The sequence below is a fragment of the Hibiscus syriacus genome, unplaced genomic scaffold (genome assembly GCF_006381635.1).
Source record: "Hibiscus syriacus cultivar Baekdansim isolate YM2019G1 unplaced genomic scaffold, ASM638163v2 tig00004810_pilon, whole genome shotgun sequence".
NCBI classification, from domain to species: domain Eukaryota; kingdom Viridiplantae; phylum Streptophyta; class Magnoliopsida; order Malvales; family Malvaceae; genus Hibiscus; species Hibiscus syriacus.
This window is the reverse complement of record NW_024062033.1, coordinates 98,744-115,048: the sequence shown is the minus strand read 5'-3', so window position 1 is coordinate 115,048 and position 16,305 is coordinate 98,744. Positions and strand designations below refer to the sequence as shown.

At 31.7% G+C, this 16,305-nt stretch overlaps 1 pseudogene; it reads left to right on the top strand.

Moving 5' to 3' along the window:
- The first annotated feature begins 104 nt into the window (after positions 1–104).
- On the top strand, positions 105–15,847 carry LOC120198820 (annotated as a pseudogene).
- Positions 15,848–16,305: the final 458 nt, after the last annotated feature.

Below are 16,305 nucleotides of genomic sequence, written 5' to 3'. Positions count from 1 at the left end.
ATTAACATCACTTATCTTCAAGATTTAACGTCTTCTTTTTCCTCTTTAATAGATTTTTTTAGTTATTCTCCGCCGAGAACTGTTTGGACTCGAACTCTGTGATCATGGACACGGCACGCTTAATGATTTGCAGTCTCCTTTGGTTTTATGTTAGTTCGAAAACCAATGATGAATCCATAAGCTTTTTCATAAGTTGTTTCTATTAATGTATTGTTTCTTCATTGCAGAACCGCGGTAATTCAATATTTGAACAGCATTATCGATGATACCCTGTCTCTCTAATTGATAAGGTTAGAGGGTTAACTTTGGATAAAGGTTGCTTTTGAAGAAATGATCTTTTCTTGTTCCCCAAGTTTTCACTCCACTTTGATTCTAATTCATTCGGATCTTTGCAGGAACATCTAGAGAAAGGAGATAGGGTTTTGTTGATCTTTCACCATCACTCTAATCTCCTTCTCTAAGTTTTGTTTTCATGGAATTGACTAAATATCATGATTGCTTTGCTTGTTATTTGCAGTTCTTATGCCTGCCTCTGCTCTCGATCGTCTCAGTAAGTGTAGTCGACTTCCTTCTTTGTATCTCTGTTAATGAGTGAAAACGTAGTTTAATCCCAATATCAACAACACTCTTGCTTTCCAGCGTACTTGGACATTGAGTACCCGATGTTATTCGAGTTGACTAATCCTCCCGTGGTCGAGTTTCCCACTGTGGGTTCTAGAATTTGTTTGCAGAAGAGGGCATGATACTTACCATACTGGGTATGGTTTAAAATTTTACAACGTACAATGTTCAATTGGGTTTAATATTCCTATCTTATAAGGTTTACCATTTTTTTGATAAATATCTTGCAAGGGTTACTATAACTATACGACGTTTTGATTCTTTTTTGCTTTGCAACCTTTTTTATGTATTAAGTCGCTTTATTACAGTTTATTCCCCGGTTATACGAATCACGGTTTCTATGTTACTGTCATAACCATTTTTTTTAAACATTTAATTAGTTTAAAAAACATTATAATTATTTTGAAATTTTAGCGATTTTGAATTATTTGAATTAAACTGAAAGGAGTCGTCATCGACTTTTGAGCTAGGTAGGGTCGAATACCTAAAAGCGTCTTTTAAAACAAAGAACAATCGTTTTTAAGACAAAAATTGGTCTGCAATTACCAAAAATTCGATTTAAACGGGTTCGAGAGTCGATTACGCGTGGGCATGATTAACACCCCACAACGCCCAAAATTAGTACTTAGTCGCTTACACGTTATCGTAATGGTGAATTTGTGAATTCGTATCGATAATCAAAGTATGATCCATTTATTAAAGTTTAATTAATTTGTTTCAATTTTTTTAATAGAAAAATCCTTTAATTCGAAAAGAAACATCGAGATTCTCACATCCTCCGACGGAAGACTATCTCTTCTTATTTCTTTCTTAAAAGAATATTCCCTCTTTGATTTTTAAAAACACTAATCGAATATAAATTGAACATCTACATTTGTATAAAATAAAATAATTTCTATTTAGAGAGATATGCACTGCATTATTCGACTAAAAATCAATTAATTAGCAAAATAAAGTTGATTTATTTCAAGTTCACATTTTGTTCGAACGTCGTATCAGATCGCACTACTTCGATCAAGCAATACTTTCCACGCCCATTCTACATGTTGTTGAAAATATTTGAAGAAAATATTAACAAAGTAAATAGTAAAGAATAAAACAAAAAACGATAAATAAAAATAATAAATGAAATATAAATATAAATAATAATAATAATAATAATAATAATATCTATATAATACTAATATATACACGCACATAATAAGGTGCAAATGTAATTAACACATTTATTTGATTTATATATATATATATATGTATTTGATACGTAATTATAAAATATTTGATAAATGTGGTACAATGGAATATGTATGTCCAATATAGAATACTATAACGGACTAAAATAAATCATGGAATCAATGGAGACTATATCAACAAAAGAAACAAAACATATTTGATGATTAAAAAGACCAAAATAATATTAACATTAACTTGAGTGATTAAACAATAATATCGACAATAATCAGGGTAATCATCAACATTAACAATAAAGGTCTTAAAAGCAAAAATAAACCATGATAATATTATGGGACTAAAATGATATGAAACAACAAAATTCGGAAGGACAATCAATAATTTTTACCTAAAGGTATTTATACCAAAACAATGACTGAAATGTAAACAAAATAAATTAAAAAAACTAATTATAAATAAAGTAAGTTACATTCAGTGACTGAAATGAAAGATTTGCAATATTATAACCAGAGTTAAACATAAACGAAAATGGTATAATGCATAACATGGTGACTTAAATATAAATGAATAAGAATGAGTGCCCAAAACAGAACATTACAAATTTCATTTGATGGCTAAACATCAAGATTACAAAACATGGGGACCAAACATGCTATTTTCCCCATACGCTGAAACATGCATGCCCTGACCCCTTAAACGACGTCGAACAAGGGTTGGATATAATCCCTTTTATAGGTTATTTCAAAACCCTAATTCATTTTTGTTTCTTTCTCTCTCTCAACAGCAAACCACATGTAACATCCCAAAAAGCAGGGCTAGTGACTAAAATAAGTTTTGAAACTTTGAGGTCTGATTTTGAAAAATTAAAAAGTTCATGGATTTAATTGGAAATTATGTGAGTAGGATTGATTAGTAAAAGATGAAAGATAGAAGGGTATAATTGGTCATTTGGTAAGAAAATAATTAAAATTTGATTGGTGTTATATTTTACACGTGTAGATAGGAAGAAGGAAAAATCAGAGAACTCTGGAAGTTTAGCTTCTTATTCTTCTTTCACCGTGAGAGCTTGGTTAAAGGTAAGGTTGGGCTCTAGTTGGTTATTCCTTCCATTATAAAGTTTCTTTGATTCTTGGAGTGATAAGAAAGCTTAAAGGAAGTTTAGATTCTTAAAATCAAAGATGAATAAGTTATGTAGATTGAAGGTAAATAGTTTATAAGGGAATTATTGAGAAAGAGTTAGTAAGCAAGTTTTGAAGTGAAATTGACTTGTCAATGATCTAATTAAGAAGTTAGAAATAATAGAAATGAATTAAGAACATGTTGGAAATTTAGTAAGATCCTATTTTTGGAATTATAATGTGATATTGAAGATGGTGAAGTGTTTATATGGATATAAGATGGTATGAGTAGTATAGTTGAGGTTAATGGTATAAAAGGAGTTCAAAATGAAATGTTTAGGTAAGTTTTGGTAAATTTCGGGGTAAAGAAATGTATTTTTGTCAAGGAGTATCGGTACAATACCGATACTCCTAAGGAAAAATAGATGATATTTAGAGTAGAGCTAAAAAGATGATAAGTTATTCAAGGTGTAACACCCCAACCTGTACCCGACCCGAATACGAGTCTGAGGTTTCACATTGACTTTTCAAACCTTGACACTTAAAGAAAAACCCCGGGAATTTAAACTTATTTAAAACATAATACTTTAATTTACATAAAAGAGACCACAAATACAAACTTGATCAGAGTACTCATAATTAACGACTTATTACATGCCAACACTCTATACAACAACAAAATACATACTTTGTCGATTACTTCTGATCTGATTTTCTAGTAATAATACTGTCCTTGCTACTTCTATTCTTGCTCTTCACGTTTCTTGGTACCTACGTGTAAATCACTTACACGCTAAGTCATAGACTTAGTGAGGCAATAAATAAACATGTAACAGTAGATTCATGAATATGCATTCTTACTATTTGATCATGATATTTCAATATGCATGGATATATTTCCTATGACATATAATCAAGTCATGCACACATGAAACTTACCTTTTTGCATCACTTTCACTTTAATTTATATTTCAATTACTGTTATTGTTGCCCATGTACATTATTGAGAATAGAGGTATGTGAGTACATTGAGGTTGTGCACTAATGCTGTCACCACAGCTCGTATAAATTCCCTCATGGGGTACCGAACATTTGTTCAGTATTCGTCCCGAATGACTGCTATATATGTCCCGTAGGACCACTACGTCCCGAAGAACTACAATACCCTCGACTCTTGGCATGCCAACTATACCTATAGCTCTCGTATCATACTATGGGCATTTATTATGAATATATTTCTCATCACTTATTCTTTCTCTTCTGTCACATACCACATGTATGTGTAACCATATATTTCATATCATATCATATTGCATATTCATATGTCATTTCATATTCACATAGCTTATTTTATTTCACATTGGTCATATCTCATAGCATATATCACATATGCATATAATCATGTATCATATCATATATCTTATGTTTCATGCTCTTATGTTTATGCATATCATGTATTCATGTACATATAAGAATCACATATCAAATAACATTTAGGAGTCACTTCTTACCGTAGTAACTCCATCATTGGCTCATCGCAAGCCAATGTTCGTTCAATAATATAAGTACAATTAAATTGCACTCACCTTAGCCTTGCTTTGATTCGATTATAATCCTTTGATTATTCCGGAACTTGTTTAGGCTCAATATCTACATAAATTTATCATTTCAAAACAACTATCAGAAGCCTAAACTTTAAACTTGATGTTAATAACTTAAATCGGTTTAATGAATCAAATTCCATTTTTTCATTTAGAGGGGAATCGATACCCCCCCAGGGGGAATCTATTCCCGGGGAATCGATACCCCCCAGGGGGAATCTGTTCCCCCTGCACATACTGGAATTTTCGTCCAAGAGGGGGAATCGATTCCCTTCATAGGGTATCGGTTCCCTCTACCCAGAAATTGTATTTTAACCCCGAAAATCATCAATTCTTCACTTAATTCTTCTATTTTAAACCCCTATCATGTCATTAAACTCAACTACCATTACTTAAACCAACTTATATCCTTGAAAATCATTTATAACTTCAAAATCCTATCCTTCATATGTAATTCAAGAATCATACTCAAATTTCAATATGTTCTAAATACAATTCTAACACTTCTATCTTCTTATTCTCATAGATGACAAGTCAAATTCAACTTATCAACTCTATTCCATGATTTCATATAAAAACTCATTTTCTTAAATCTCTTATAACTTCTTCATCTTTTGATTATAAGACAACTTAAGCTTTCCTTAAGCTTAGTTATCATCTAATGATCAAAACCTAATCTTCAATTTAACAAATAACCAACAAATAGAAAACTCACCTTATGCTCTGCACGTTGGAGAAGAAGAAGGTAAGAAGAAGAAGAGTTTTCTAAATACTCTCCCCAAACGTTTATCTCTTCATAAAGAGATAACAAATATCTTTCATGTTAAATGACCATTTTGCCCCTTAATTCCTTTGATAATTACTAATTATCTTCAGGAAATATTTTTGAACAAATCATTACACTATTCAATATCTTACTTTAATCAACACATTCTGAAGTTTTACAATTTAGTCACTAACACGTATTTTGGGATGTTACAAATCTCTCCCCCTTAAGAAAATTCGTCCTCGAATTTTCACTGTACAAATATATGGGAACTGTCTACTTATATCATATTTGCACTTCCATATTATACTACAGATCCACCTCTTTAAATATCCATAAGGTCTAATGAATGTAGGACTGAGCTATACTATACAGAGAATCTTATTCAGAACAAGACATTAATAAATACTTTATCACTTATCTAGAAATTCCATTTTTTTTCTTTAAATATATATAGAACTTCTGTTAACTATCCACTATCTTAATTTTTTTTCACTTTTCTTCAACTTCTTTGATCCAATCCGTCCATACAAAATCTCAATATTTCTATTCAACTAACTTAATAGTTTCCAGCATTTCTTTTACACAATGTCACAAAAAAACTATTTTGATATCTTTCATTACTTGCAAACCTACTACTCATTAAACAAACTCAATAATAACTCTTCCTATGAAAATATTATCTGACTTTAAATCTTTAACTTTCCCTTCGTGTTTGTAATTACTAAATTTATTTTCAATCAACAAGGAATTACATTCATTTCTATATTTTCACTCATTCGATTCTACACCTTTTAATCTTTATAAATTCGTATAAATATAATGTCGCTCATCATGGAAATAATAAGGTTCCATCCATACGGTAATCTCAATCCTTATCACTCAACATCATGAGTCCGTTGATTTCTTTCATCCATCTCTAATGACTTATAACATAAACCAAACATTTATTCTTATACCATCTTCATCCAAATTATTATACACCTTCTTTCTAAATTTACTCATATCAATCTTGAAATTGATGTCAATACTCTTTTTTTCATCTCAAAAGTAACATACTTATCTTTAACAACTTGATTAGAGAGAATACTATCATTAAATATATCTCAAGTTTCCTTCATACATATAATAAATCCTTATCTCTTTTACTATATTACATGGCTAAGAAACACAACCTTAAACCAATACATGTTACACTTGGTTAACTTAGTCTGACATTCTTTTTCCGATCTTTTAAACTCTATTATACGCTCCCCTTTGCATAATTAATTTTTTTTCTAATACGATACTTTAAGAAAACTTTATCGTCTTCATAAAATTCAATTTATTTCTGTCTCAAGTCTGCCTAATACTTCTGTCGATTAGATGTCATCTTGAAATTATCTTAAATTATCTTTACTTTATCCTCAACCACTTTCAATAAATCCTGGAAAATAAAATTCTGATCCTTTAACTTGAACCAAATTAATGATGTCCGATATTTTCTCCCAAATAAAACTTCATACAGAGTCATCTTAATGCTCAATTGATAATTATTATTATAGACAAATTCTACTAAAGGTAAATAATTTTCCCATGATTCTTTGAACTCAATCATACATACCCTTTTTAAAGTATGAATAATCTGTTAAACTCACTATTTGTCTATGCATAATATCAATGCTACAATTAATTTAAATTCCTAAGACCTTTTCAAAGATTTCCACAACTTTGAGATAATCTTAAATCTTCATCAGATATAATTAAGACATGCAATTTACAAAATCCAACAATCTTTTCATATAACCTTATATACTTATCCAAGAAATATTTACCTCAGTATGATAAAGGATACTAACTTAATCAGTTTCTTCATAAACCTCCAAATTTAGTCTCTACTGAAATTCTGATACAAATTCATAACTCTTTATCCTTTCCACTTAGAATTGAAAAATTCTTACTTTTATACCAAACTTATACTTACACCTTATCATAACCCTTTTCATTCTTAAACCTTTAAACTCTATCATTTAATTTCCTTATCTCTTTATTCCTTCACAAATCAAAATCTCCTTGCAATCTAAATCATTTCATTCATTTTTTTACTCCATTACGTTTTTCATATCTATATGAAAAACATCATAATAACACTTATACTTATATTTGATTACTAATATTTATCACATTTTCATAACCTTAATATTTAACATTATTTTCACATAACTTTATTCTTTATCCTTTCTTATACTTGCATTATTTTTATTTCTCAAAGCGCCTTTTAAAACCTGTAAATACTCTTCTCATTGCCTTAATATATATATATATATATATATATATATATATATATATATATATATATATATATATATATATATATATATATATATATGATCCAAATACCTAACCATATTCAAATCCATATCATACTTGATTAATTCACTTTATATTTTCTTCCAATCAGAATTATCTCAACAATTGTTTACTTAACTTATCAAATCCACATTCATTCTCATGTATCATGAAATTTTATTTGTTCACTCTCAACATTTCAACATCTTCCATCTTATAAAATAATTACTGACATATCTATTTCTTAAACTTTTTCCGAAACAATATTCACATCAATAAATCTTCCATTATTCCCATTACAACATTTATTTACCATATTTTAGCTCAACTGCATAGCAACTAAATTATCTCATCTAAATTCTCCACTTTATAATAGTGGATATCCTTTAACATTATTTAATAGCATCTTAATTTTTTTAAACAAAATCTTTAATTTTTAATCTAGGGTACAACCCTTATCCACTCAATCATATACCATATTTTCAATCAATTTATTATATATATATATATATATATATATATTTCAATGATATCTTACTCAACTTTTCAAACTTGGACTTTTACTCACACGCAATATTATTTCTCTGATTAAAATCGAACATTATAACTTCCTTTATCTTATAAATTGTTCACCGACTTACTCATTCTCAAACTTTTCTATTACTCTATATCTTCTCTTGAACATTCAATTCTTATCTCACATACACATACTTAAACTTATTTATATCCTTTAAAATAATTTTTTCCTTCAATTTTCATAACTTCTAACAGAGCTTTTAACCCAATTCACAAAGATTGTCTTTAACCCTGACTTATCATCAATTAACTCCTTATTTAATATTCAAATATCAGACCCTACCGCTTTAGTTTGTCTGACTCTCATCTGATTTGATTCTCTGGCGGAGAATGCAACTAATTCATATCTGGTTTGAAGTTGAAAATTAAAATCTCTATCTTTCTTTAATGGTGCTTAACTCTATTAAACACTAATTCTCTTAATCATCTGAATTTTTTGTTCTCCAATCCTTTTATTCTTAGCTCTCTATAGAATTTTAACGCGATTAATCATTTCTTGAATTGAGAACAATTTCAAAACCAATAACACTCTTTTAATTTAAGGTACAAGCCCTAAACAACCAATCACATGTTCTTCCTTATCCTTCCTAATCAAAATTAACACAACAATAAATCTGTTTAACTTATTAAACTTATACTCATACACATGCATGTATAACTTCTTTGTTAATCTCATATATTCGATCTTCATTTGTTTTATGAACTGATCATTCATGTACTTATTCATAAATTCTTCTACAATTGATAACCACGTCACTTGATATTTAACATTCTTATGGTGACATTTATTCACCATACTTCTAGCTTACCTACGTAGTAATAAAACTACTCAATTTAACTTCTCCACTTTGGAGAAATGAAAATTTTCTAATATTATCTTCCTACCATTTAATCAAATTTCCATAACAATGGAACATTTCTCAAATTCACCCTTAAACTCGGGTGTTCTCAACTCTTTTCAATACATTAATTATATGAATTATAGAAGTATAAAATTAAAACAAATCATAATATCATTCAACATCATGAATCACTCTCTAATCTTATACAGGCATTCCCTGAGGTTTTCGCTCTTCTCCCTGCTTGGCCAGGGCAGGTGAATGCTATTACCTTAAGGTCTATCACCTTGTATTTCACTTTAGAAACTCTTATGATCATATCTAATATAACATAATATTTTAATTCTATTAGCAAGACAGTACACTTACTATTCCATCAGATCAGAAGTTTTCACTATTTTGTTGGCATGTATACCTTATAAAACACTCTAGACTCCGGTTTATACCGAGAATCGACTAAACCTTAGCTCTGATGCCATTAACTGTAACACCCCAACCCGTACCCTACCCGAATATGAGTCTGAGGTGTCACATTGACTTTTCAAACCTTGACACTTAAAGAAAAACCCCAGGGAATTTAAAACTTGTTTAAAACAGAATACTTTAATTTACATAAAAGAGACCATAAAATAAAACTTGATCAGAGTACTCATAATTAATGACTTATTACATGCCAACACTCTATACACAACAAAATACATACTTTGTCGATTACTTCTGATATGATATTCTAGTAATAATAATGTCCTTACTACTTCTATTCTTGCTCTTCACGTTTCTTGGCACTTACGTGTAAATCACTTACACGCTAAGTCATAGACTTAGTGAGGCAATAAATAAACATGTAACAGTAGATTCATGAATATGCATTCTTACTATTTGATCATGATATTTCAATATGCATGGATATATTTCCTATGACATATATATCAAGTCATGCACACATGAAACTTACCTTTTTGCATCACTTTCACTTTAATTTATATTTCAATTGCTGTTGTTGTTGCCCATGTATATTATTGAGAATAGAGGTATGTGAGTACATTGAGGTTGTGCACTAATGCTGTCACCACAGCTCGTATAAATTCCCTCATGGGGCACCGAACATTTGTTCAGTATTCGTCCCGAAGGACTGCTATAAATGTCCCGTAGGGCCACTACGTCCCGAAGGACTACAATACCCTCGACTCTTGGCATTCCAACTATACCTATAGCTCTCGTATCATATACTATGGGCTTTTATTATGAATATATTTCTCATCACTTATTCTTTCTCTTCTGTCACATACCACATGTATGTGTAACCATATATTTCATATCATATCACATATTGCATATTCATGTCATTTCATATATTCACATAGCTTATTTTATTTCACATTGGTCATATCTCATAGCATATATCACATATGCATATAATCATGTATATCATATCATATATCTTATGTTTCATGCTCTTATGTTTATGCATATCATGTATTCATGTACATATAAGAATCACATATCAAATAACATTTTAGGAGTCACTTCTTACCGTAGTAACTCCATCATTGGCTCATCGCAAGCCAATGTTCGTTCAATAATATAAGTACAATTAAAATTGCACTCACCTTAGCCTTTCTTTGATTCGATTATAATCCTTTGATTATTCCAGAACTTGTTTAGGCTCAATATCTACATAAATATATCATTTCAAAACAACTATCAGAAGCCTAAACTTTAAACTTAATGTTAATAACTTAAATCGGTTTAATGAATCAAATTCCATTTTTTCATTTAGGGGGAATCGATACCCCCCAGGGGGAATCTATTCCCCCTGCACATACTGGAATTTTCGTCCAAGAGGGGGAATCGATTCCCTTCATAGGGTATCGATTCCCTTTACCCAGAAATTGTATTTTAACCCCGAAAATCATCAATTCTTCACTTAATTCTTCTATTTTAAACCCCTATCATGTCATTAAACTCAACTACCATTACTTAAACCAACTTATATCCATGAAAATCATCTATAACTTCAAAATCCTATCCTTCATATGTAATTCAAGAATCATACTCAAATTTCAATATGTTCTAAATACAATTCTAACACTTCTATCTTCTTATTCTCATAGATGACAAGTCAAATTCAACTTATCAACTCTATTCCATGATTTCATATAAAAACTCGTTTTCTTAAATCTCTTATAACTTCTTCATCTTTTGATTATAAGACAACTTAAGCTTTCCTTAAGCTTAGTTATCATCTAATGATCAAAACCTAATCTTCAATTTAACAAATAACCAACAAATAGAAAACTCACCTTATGCTCTGCACGTTGGAGAAGAAGAAGGTAAGAAGAAGAAGAGTTTTCTAAATACTCTCCCCCAACGTTTATCTCTTCATAAAGAGATAACAAAATATCTTTCATGTTAAATGACCATTTTGCCCCTTAATTCCTTTGATAATTACTAATTATTTTCAGGAAATATTTCCGAACAAATCATTACACTATTCAAATATCTTACTTTAATCAACACATTCTGAAGTTTTACAATTTAGTCACTAACCCGTATTTTGGGATGTTACACAAGGAGTATCGATACCTTAGGGGTAGTGTCGGTACATGGGGTACCGATACCATAAGTCAAGTATCGATACCATTTTAAAATAAGGATTCTAGAATCGGGAAAGGGTATCGATACCAATTAGCAGTATCGATGCCACAGTGAAGGAAGTATCAGTACCATACCTTGGATACTGATACTACTCAAAGTGAAATGTGAATTAGATACTTATTTTAGTTCAGATTATTGATGATTGGTTATAAGTGATTAGAATTAAGATATCCATATCGATTATATGTATTGTGTAGATATTAGTCGAAGATAAGTCCAAGACGGTTCAAAGCTATAAGAGTATACAAGAGTTGTACATATATGAATGGACTAGTGAGGCCAGGTGAGTGCATACTAGTAGGAAATATAATTTGTTGGAAATTAGACTTGCGACAAGTCTGTTTCCGACATTTTGGAAATATGATTATGAGTAGAATAATGATTATGATTGTATTGTGTGAATATGCCTTGTATGTATTACATGTATGAGACTTATGTGAATATAAGAGAATAAAACATAAACTATATGAAAAGATATGAGACATATGAGATGACCTATATGAACATATGAGAAATGATATGAGCTATATGTGCTACATGATATAAGTGATTTCATGAGAAATGACATGAGCTATGATAATATGCCTATGTGATTATATGATAATATGCCTATGTGATTATGTGAACATGTGAATACATGTTTATGAGATAAGCCATATGATTATAAGCTATGTGATGTGAATATGTGACAAACATAAATGATAATGCCCATGTTAAGTGATACAAGAACTAGAGGTATAGTTGGCATGCCAAGAGTCGAGGGTTCTATGTGGTCCTTCGGGACATATATGTAATCCTTTGAAACATATATGCGGTACTTTGGTACACCTATTTGGTCTATTGGAATATGTATGTGGTTCTTAAGGAGTGGTCATTCGGGACATATAGTGGTCTTTCGGGACATATAAGTGGTCCTTTGGGACATATAAGTGGTCATTAGGGACATATATGTGGTCATTTGGGACAAATTCTATGTGCCCCTAGTGAGAATTTATACGAGCTGTGGTGACAGCATAAGTGCACAACCTCAATGTACTCACATATCTTTAGTTCTCACAAGTGTACCATGGAAAAACAAAAGAGTTAACTTAAATAAACATTATGTGATGCTATGTGTTTTGATTTGTGAAATGTATGATATGATGTGCATAAATATTAATGATAAGATCACATGAGTAAAGGAATGAATGAAAATAATATTGATAATAATAAGAATGTGAATGATGATAATGATAGTATATATGTATGTATGTATGTATTTATTGCATAAAAGGACGTATGAATTGGTATGATATGATAGAATTATATGTTCATGCATTGTTAGGAGTTAACGTCACTAAGTCATCGACTTAGCATGTGAGTGTTTCACGTAGGTTTCGTGAGCAAGAAGAGGAGCATGCATAGGCAAATCATGTCAATTACTCCTTTCCAAAGATCAGATCAGAAAAGCATATTTTGAATAATATGTATTTTGCTATATAGAATGTAGTTGGCATGAAACAAAAGATTTGAATTGTATCTGCTCTGATAAGTTTTGTAAACTTCTTGATGGAAATGGTATAAAGTATGCATTTTGATTTAATAAAAGTCAACATTTTCATTTTTTTGTAAAAATAATTATTTTTAAAAGTGAATGTGACATCTCGGACTTGTATCCGGGTCAGATACGGGTTAGGGGTGTTACACCACGAACCCGTGGGAGAGAGCTCTCCCTAACCTCACCGCCGTGGGAGGTGACCAAGACCCATGCCACCGCAAATCGGTGGCCACGAGACACAAAACGCTCAAACCTTCCTCACAAAAACAACCCCTCCTTAGCTAAACCCCTAAAAACTCAGCCTCCACAACATCCAAACCCAAAAAAAAACCAACTTAGTCCCTAAGGTACTAAGTTTTCCTTCGGTTAGTGAGCTGATGAACGCCGGTGAAGTAGTCAACGACTAACCCTTGCTTAAGCTAAGCCTTTTTTGTTCGAACCCCTCGATTTCTTTTTTTTGTTGTTGTGGTTATATTTTTTTCCTTTATTTTTTTCTCATCCCCCGAATCCTCCATATTCTCTCTCTGTCCTCTTCCTTTTAATGGCGATTGCCCCGATTTAAGGTTGTCCCTTTAGGTAGATATGATGAGATAGAATCAGGGCATGGTATCTCTGATTTTGGGTTGGTAAAATCCTGAATTTTTAGGGATTTAAGTATTTTTAATAGGTTCTTCGATTTGGTTTGATTTTTCTCTGATTTGGTGATGTTTGTGCACTGTTTGGCTTCTATTGACGACGACGACGACTGGCGATGGGATGTTTGGTGGCAACACACATGAGCAGGGAGTTGTACGGTGGGGTGCACGCGCCAGTTGGTGACTCCTTGGTGGTTGCGGCAGCGACAGATCATATTAGGGTTAAAATCAAAACCCTATTATGGGTCTACTTGGATCGTTGGATCAAATCTAATCCAACGGTCATAGAAAGAGGTGGTTGAAGCAAAAGGGTAAAACCCTAATCTATTTGGGCCTACTGATTTTATACCTGTTCGGGTCCGATCCTGGGCCGGTTTGGGTTCCCGGTAGGCTGCTGAGTCGGTTCTGATGTAATCTGGGTTTGGGGCTTCGGTTGGGCTTGGATCTCCATCGGGCTTGTATTTGAATCTGTAAAAATAAAAATATTATTAGAAATAATAATAATAATAATGAATGAATGAATGAAATTCAAACAAAAACAGGTGTCTACAGTTACAATCACACTAATAATATTCTCTTTAAAGTTCAACTTCAAGCGGCCAACATTTCCCGATTATTTTAGTTGCACATTATTGATACATTATTGATATTAAGAAAAAATATTCTATTATTATTAATTCATTATTGATCTTTTATAGTCGTCTTCATCCTTGTTTTTTCAAATACAAAATTTGAGTTTACTATTTAATATATATATATATATAAACATACATCATCTTTCTCTCTTCTCCCTTTTCTGGTTATTCTTTCTCTTAAATTAACAATAATCTTTTTGAATTCTATCTTCCTTATGCATATGCACAAATTTAAAAGCGTCTTGTTAATCTTAGAGTCTTCATCTATTTCATGATTATACCGATTAACATAAAATCATTTCTAAAAAAAAAAATATTTCATATAATTTTTTTAAATAAAGTTATGAATTTGATCAATCATGTAGGAAGTCTTCATCTATTTCGAGACGGTGTTTCGTTGACTTTGTGTCTGCTCTCTTTTTCCTGCAATTTTGTTTTCAGATGATGCAGAACATGTATCTTGAAGAGGGAGATATTGTGCAGGTGAAAAGTGCTAGCTTAGCAAAGGCAACCTATGTCAAGCTGCAACCGCATACTACGGACTTCTTGGACATCTCCAACCCCAAAGCAATGTTAGCAATCTTCTTGGCAACATCTTAAATCCGATTCTTCTGTGTTTGTTTGCAGCTTGGAAACTACATTTAGGAGCTACTCTTGCTTAACCGTCGGCGACACGATCATGATCCCCTACAACAATAAGAATTACTATATCAATATAGTTGAAACAAAACCCTCCCCTGCAGTCAGTATAATTGAAACTGATTTTGAAGTGGACTCTGCTCCCCCTCTTGATTATAAAGAAATTGAAAAGCTTGCTCCTCTGCAATCAAACAAGAAGCTTAAAGGTAGTTATTCTTTTTTGTTTATTAGTTTCTAGGAGAAAATAAATAATGGCATTGTTCAATTTGATTGTTGAATCTACTTTTATGATTGCATGAAACAAATGACCACTCTGAATATTTCAGTTGAAGAAGAGCCGCCGAGCAAAATCGAGTTCATCCTTTTCAGTGGTTCGCCAAGGCGCTTGGATGGCAAACAAGCTGCTCCGTTGCTTAAACAACATCATTCCAGTGCTTGTATTGAAACTGTTGCTTCCAAATCACCAAGCTCTACTTCAAGTCAACGTGCTGGGAAGCTCGTATTCGGCCCCGAAACGAAACAGCAAATGTATGTTATGATATACTAGTTTAATAGTTGGAAGTTACTCATCTCGTTCAGATTATGCATATTTTAAAAGTATATTCGGAACTCTTTCTGTAGGTTGCCATGAAGAACAGTCAAGAACGCAGCAAAGAGAGAGACAACTCAAGCCTTCACCGGGAAGAAGTATTCACTGATATGATGACTGTATTCGAACTTTTATTTCTGGAGATTTTTATTAAAAAAGACAATTATCTTTTTATATATATATATATATAAAAGAGCCCGAACTTTCATCTCTGTATTCTTACAAGCACATTAAAATAATAGAGATTTGAAAGGATCTTTTGATGATGTTCCCAACCATGAGAAAGCCATGAATCGTAAAGAACTCAAATCTCATGGTCTACCCACCTGTTTGGGCCATCAATCCTTCCTATATAAAGGAACCCTCTGCTCACACCATTTCACACACCATAAGATGAAGGAAATCAGTTCAATCTTACCGCGAGAAACGGAGTTCCGCAAGAAGCTCACTTTTCTTATCGTGGCAACGATGCAAGGTTCTTCTAGCCACAGTGCCTCCGACTGCATTCGCAACTCGTAGCGAGGTCATCTTGACTTATGATGTCGAAGCCGAACCAAATAATCAATTTAGTA